We start from the raw sequence: 7,117 nt of genomic DNA, 5'->3' as shown, positions 1-7,117 counted from the left end.
CCCTTTTCCCCACTAAAGGAGTGGAAAATCAAACTCAGAAAGGGCCTCTGTGTCCCTTCTTTTTCATCACAGTGGTTGGTCCACGATGCACACATGATCTAATCCAGGTCAAAAGTTTTCCCTGAGATTTTTCTGTTGAAAAGGCTTTGTCCTCCCTTTCTGGCGGAGAGTTGTATGATTGAGTCCCACATTTGCAGGTGGCATGGCCCCCATCACGTGGAGAACTCTGGAAGGAGAAGGAACAGTGGAGAACTCTGGTGACATCAAGCCCCTGGCCCCTAACACTTAAGTCCTCAGGGCTGCCTGGTTCTTGCAGTTCAATGAGCAATCCCAGTATTTTCTCATTAAATTCTCCTTTTCCTTACGCTAGTTGGAGTTGGCTTCCTGTTACTTGCAACTGCAAGGGTTTTAACTAACAGCTTATGCATTCATTAACGTTGATGATTAGGAGGACCACACAGCAGCATGGAAAGTGATTTTGATGAATTTTACAAACAGCACCATATAAAATTATATGAATGATATCATTACAGCTATTTAATCATTCACGTGCAAAATAAGTGGAAAAGAAGTACCTTAAAAATGTAATGGGGGCTTCCCTGGTGGCGCAGTGGTTGAGAGTCTGCCTGCCGATGCAGGGGACATGGGTTCGTGCCCCGGTCCGGGAAGATCCCACATGCCGCGGAGCGGCTGGGCCCGTGAGCCATGGCCGCTGAGCCTGCGCGTCCGGAGCCTGTGCTCCGCAACGGGAGAGGCCACAACAGTGAGAGGCCTGCGTACCGCAAAAAAAAAAAAAAAAAAAAAAAAGATGTAATGAATGTTTAGCATGGTAGAGTTATGGGTGATTTATCAAACTACGTTCAGTATGCAAAGTTAAATGTGGCTTATTGTTTTTCTACAACTGACCAAATCTTCCTCATCAACTTCCTTCATACTGACCATTAACTGAATCTTAGTCTCTTTGGAGAGGAAAAAGGTTTTAGTTTAAAAGAGTTGCTTTGTTTTTGTTTTAAGGTAAATGGCGAATCTTGTATTGTTTCCTGCCCTCCTTTCCAATATGGTGCCTTGGTTCATTGCAGAGGCAGGTGCTTGAGGCAACAGGAGAGAGTGAGCTTTACATTTGTACACCTGTTATCAGGGTTGGTGTCATGGACTGAATATTTGTGCCCCCTACCCCAAATTCATAGGTTGAAGACCTAACTCCCACAATGTGATGGTATGTGACATGGAGCCTTTGAAAGGTAATTAGGGTTAGCTGAGGTCACACGGGTGTGGCTAATCCCACCAATCATGGGATTAGCGGCCTTATAAGAAAAAGAAGAGAGAATTCATTCACTCTCTCTCTGTATGCACAAAAACAAGGAAAGGCCATGTGAATACACAGCGAGAAGTTTGCTATCTACAAGCCCGGAAGAGAGCTCTCACCAAGAACCCAATCAGCTGGTTCTTCCCAACTCTAGAACTGTGAGAAAATAAATATCTGCTGTGCAAGCCACCTAGTCTGTGGTCTGTTGTTACGGCAGCCTGAGCTAAGACTGTTGGTGCTGACGTTTTTAGCAATGTCTCTGGGTACCTGGCTGGTTGTACTACTGACCTCTGTGCTTGGAGAAACTGTGGCTCTTTCTAGCTCAGTCAGAGCTGGAGGGTCTTCCCTTCTGACTTGCTCCCAGCTGCAGACAAAAAAATGTTGCCTGTCATTTCAGTAAACAAAGAATGTTGCCTGCTATTCCAGTGAACAACACGTTTCCAGGCCATCAAGTCATCAGCCACTTCAGCCGCCCTGACGGCGCACCCTGGGGGGAATTCAGGATGGAGAAAAACAGGATACTGGTTCTAGATAGTTAAGATGCATATCTAAGGAATAATTTCATGAGCCCAGACTGTTCCATCTTCCCCTAGAAAAGCACTAACATCATTAACGTGAGATGTCATTTTTTTGTGATTAGCAGTAATCTTTTAATGTTCAAGTACATGTTTTTTTGTTTTGTTTTGTTTTGTTTCAGCAAAAACTCCTATATATCCTGGCTCCTCCCTTACCTCTTCAGAGTAGTTCCTCAGAGCTATCTGAGAGGGCATCTCCTGGGCTACAGTCCTCAGTAAGGTCCCTGAATAAAGCATAACTTGCAACTTTTAGGATGTGTGTTTTTCTTCAGTTGACATTGCCCCTACCTTGGCTTTGGTGGCCCTGCAGACCACCCTGTGTCTCAGCCACATCCCTCATCTGGTCACTGGCTTAGGTTAGTCAGCCAGCCCATCCCTTACTATGGCAGCCAACTCTCAACTCAGCTGTACCCACATTCTGGAGGATGTGTGGAGATGTCTTGGTCCCTCTTCTGCCACTCTGGGGCTGAAGAGGCCCAGAAGCACTCATGCAGACCCTCTGCCTGATCACCATGCTGTAGTGGTGTTGTTTTAGTTGTCGAATGATCCTTTATTGAAATAACTCCCTTTGCAGCTCTTAAGTAGCTGGGCATTCCACTGTACCACAGTTGAGGTTTATCTATGATGCCATGAGTGTGGTGGCCATCAACACAACAGGCCCCTGGATCTCCTTAATGGTTCCAGAGAGCTCCTTGGCTAATGATTGGTACTACATCTGTCTGGCAATGTTGACAATTCCATCTGCAGTACTATTTCCACTGTGCTTAATGTTCTTCTGCTTCTTTCTGTCCCTCGTGGTCCCTTGAGGGCTTTGATGATCAGGGAAGAGGCAGAAAAGGTCTGGACTGTCTGTTCTGAATGGTCAGTTTCACTGTAATCCTCAGACCCTTCCAGGTACCGGCTGCCTTGGCAATGTCTTTACCTACAGTTTTTGGAGACAGACCCAGAGGGCCACTCTTGGGGTCCAGGGCAGATGTGACACCAACGTCCCCATCAGTGCACTCCAGGTTTATGACTTTGATCTCACTGAGGTCGAACTTGGCAGCACAGTGGAGGCGACTAGTGTCTGATGACCCCAACGTGGGACACCTGGAGAAAGTTGCGTCCTGGCATCCTCTGAATGCTGAAAGGCCCATGCTGTACTTTCATTCTCCTCCTTTGTACGTGCTGGCAGGGGCCACTTGTGTGACAGTCCGTGGCTGAGTCTCATGAGGAGCAGGTTACAGTTTCCCTGTCCTTTCAGGGCTCCTTTCCCTCAGTCTATCTACCACCCATGATCTCAGCCTTGAACGGAGAAGCCAGGATACACGTAAGTCATCTTTTCTCCTCCAACCTCTGTCTTGTCTTCTGATAGCACTCTCTTAGTTTGGAAGGGTAAAACAACCCATCTTTTCTGTGCAGCAAGGACACCCCTTATGTCAAACCTCAGTTCTCTGTACCCTTGGCTCAGAGCTCAGGTCTGATCTTCTGACCTTTGATATGTTAATGGTACTGATAGGAATTTACAAAATCCTTTTCTTTTTCTACAGCCTCTGATTTCTAAAGACTGTTTTCATAGAAGCTGAAATTTGAAAGTCAAAAGCTGGATGTGTACATTTTTTTCTTTTTGCATTCCTGCTATAAGAATCTCAAACCTCCCCAAGGCATAGAGATACCACCAATTGATCAGGGGAAAAGTCATTCACAGAGTATAAAAGAGAATAATATATTTAAAATATATTATCCTTATTACATTTTTTCAGACTTTCCATGATGTCTTTTACCTGTTTACCTATCACCCAAACTCCCTGACCACCCCTGCCCAAATTGCAAAATGGAATAATACTAATTATTGTTTATTGAATGCTCAGTGTCAGCCAATAACCCTATAGCTGTTCATATCTCCACTGAAGAGATGAGAAATCGGGGCTTAGAAAGGTGGCTGTACAATGTAACAGAGCTAATTTGCAGGAAAAAAACTTCAGAAAATACATTTCTATCTTTTTTGCTTTTGCTTACTTTGGCTCAAAAGTTAAGCATTTACTCCAATATGGCAAATGTAAAACTTAAAAAGACAAAAAAGAAAAAAATCCATTAAATAAGTTGGTCCTTAACACACTGCTTAGAAAATAGTAAGCTCTCAAAAGGAGGGCAACAGTTATTATTTATTAATATTATTTCTATTGATGTCCCAGGAGATGAGCATCTTAGTGTATACAGATGAAAGTCCATCGTGGTCAAAATGTTGGTACAATTTGATATTTCCACAGCTGAGCAAGAAAGTAGGTGAAGTACTTTGGGAAGGCAGAAGCCCCTGGTTGAGTTGGGAACATGCGGTTGGCCTTCTCCTTTTCTTTAGGCTAGGAATCCGAGAGACCTGGGCTATTGCTCAAGCTTGGCCTACAATGTGGGGAGGCCATGGAAGGTCCTCTTTATGGTTTAGTTTCCTCATCCATAAAATGAGGGGTTTGGGGACTTCCCTGGTGGCCCAGTGGTAAAGAATTCGCCTTCCAATGCAGGGGATGCAGGTTTGATCCCTGGTCGAGGAACTAAGATCCCACATGCCATGGGGCAACTAAACCCGTGAGTGCCAACTACTGAGCCCACACGCTTCAGCTAGAGAGCCCGTGTGCCGCAAACTACGGAGCCCACATGCTCTGGAGCCCACGTGCCACAACTACAGAACCCACGCGCTCGGGAGCCTGTGAGTCACAACTAGAGAGAAGCCCACACACCACAACGAAGAGACCACATGTTGCAACAAAGATCCAGCGTGCCACAAGAGACCTGACACAGCCAAAATTAACAAAATAAAATAGAAAAGAAAAAAATTTAAAAAGAAAAATAAATAAAATGAGGGGTTTGGAAATCACCAAATGGTTGCTGAGGTTTCTCCTAATATTAGGAATCCTGGGGAAATGACATCCTCAGAGTTGGGAAAGTCTAGACAGCCCCAGAGTGCTGCATTGTCACCCGAACACCAATGTCTCTCTACCTTTTGTCCTCCTCTGATTTCTCCTGTGATCAACCCCAATTCAGGGGAGGAAGCTGAAAGAATGTGGCGATAGAGAGAGAAAGGGGGGAAGGGCAGCAAGGGGGACAACAAAATGCAGATGATGGAGAGTGTGGGCAAGACAAAAATTACACACATACACTTTTAGAGAAAGGACATGGGGGAAAAGGGAGGAGGAGTCAAAGAATGACCATTTACCTTCTTTTGCTCAGCAAATAAAACAACAGCTGAAACGTATGAAGCCCTCGTTCTAGGCCTGGCACCTTGTTGAATGTGTCACGTGGGTTATCTTATCTCATTTAGTCCTCACACATCTCATTTCCTAGACAGGTGAGAACTAAGGCTTACAAAGTTCATCAATGTGCCCCACATCTCTATCTTAGACCATTCAGGCTACTATACCAAAGTACCATAGACTGGGTAGCTTATACACAACAGAGATCGGTTTCTCACAATTTGGAGGCTAGAAGTCTGCTATCAAGGTTCAGGACAGACTATGTTTGATGAAGACTCTCTTCCGGTTGCAGACTGCCTATTCTCACTGTATCGTCACACTACTGAAAGATAGTGAGAGAGCTCTCTGGGGCCCCTTTTATAAGGATACTAATCCCGTTCGTGACAGCTTCACCCTCATGATCTAATCAGCCCCCAAATGCCCCACCTCCAAATATTATTACATTAGGGGTTAGGGTTTCAACATATGAATTTTGGGGGTCACAAACATTCAGTCCACGGCAATCACTAATGAGTAAGAGGCCGGACTAGGAATTGAACCTCAGTGTCTTTGATTGTAGGGCTGTACTCATAAACACCAGCCCACACTGCTCTCCTCTGTGCTAGGGAATGTCACTATGTCACTTAAGGCTGACTTAGCATTTAATCTTGATGTCATGGCTGACCTAGCATGATGAGTTCACCACCCAGAGGCAGACAGACAGTCAGGCACCTACCTACACACTCACTCACCCCTTGATGACACTCAAGAAGGCTCAGCAAAGAAAATTCAAAACAGTGAATAATATAAAGTCTTTTTTTATTAGATGCCATCGTATAGGGACAACTGTTTCAGCTTCTTAATTAACTCTAGCTTAACTGAATGTTGAAATTAACTCTTGTTCCTTCAGATGTAAGTTCATTGTCTGGACACATTCCCAGATCATTCTCAGATGACCACAGATGCCTGATGTTTGTTGGGGGATAATATACATATAAATAAGTGGTGACTACCCCTAGCTAACCACATCAAATTTTCTTAGCATCATCCCTATCAGAAAACCAGAGTAAGCCTCATTTTTAGGGTACTTCTAAGCTCACCAAGGACCATAAGAATTACAGTAAAAGATAGAGCTGTGGGCTTCCCTGGTGGCACAGTGGTTGAGAGTCTGCCTGCCGATGCAGGGGACACAGGTTCGTGCCCCAGTCCGGGAAGATCCCCCATGCCGCGGAGTGGCTGGGCCCGTGAGCCATGGCCGCTGAACCTGCGTGTCCGGAGCCTGTGCTCCGCAACGGGAGAGGCCACAACAGTGAGAGGCCCGCATACCGCAAAAAAAAAAAAAAAAAGATAGAGCTGTGATGTGATAGTGTCTCATTAGGGGTCTTTCACATGTGATCATTTCCCTAACATTTCAACTGTGGGATTTGTGAGGAAACTTGGGGAAGTCTGCATCAGATCCTTACCCAAAAGTCTCTGAGGTCCATACACTTTCCCTGGATCTTTCTTTGTTTCATTGTAGGGACATTATACAGATCTTGGAACCACTGAGACTCAGGTTCAAATTCTGCCTCTGTCATTTACTGACTGTGAGGCAGGGGGGCCAATCCCTTGCCCATGGAACTGCAGTAGCTTCTCCTGTCAACAGGAATCACAGCCCAGATTATTTTATGGATCAGGTGAGCCCGCACACAAAACACACCAGCATAGGACCTGCAGCACAGCAGGTGTTCAGTCACTGTGAATTCTCTTTCTTCCTGTTTCAGTATGTATTACCGTATAACAAACCATCCTGAGGAAGTGGCCCTAAGGACTATGCATGCCCATTTGCCGTGAGAGCTTTTGCTAACTTACTTGAATAACAGCCAGGTGTTTGCTATGGTTCAGCCATCAGGGTTGGGTTCACCTGGAGTCACTAATGCACTCCTGCATCCCCTCAGGAGGCTCAGTTGGTCTCAGATATCCAATATGGCTTCACTCCCATATCAGGCACCTTTGCTAGGATGGCTAGAACAGCTAGGACCTGGCCAGGG

Source organism: Grampus griseus, assembly GCF_964374135.1.
Source record: "Grampus griseus genome assembly, chromosome: 6".
Taxonomy (NCBI): Eukaryota; Metazoa; Chordata; class Mammalia; order Artiodactyla; family Delphinidae; genus Grampus; species Grampus griseus.
The sequence above is the reverse complement of the archived record's forward strand: the minus strand, read 5'-3'. Positions refer to the sequence as shown.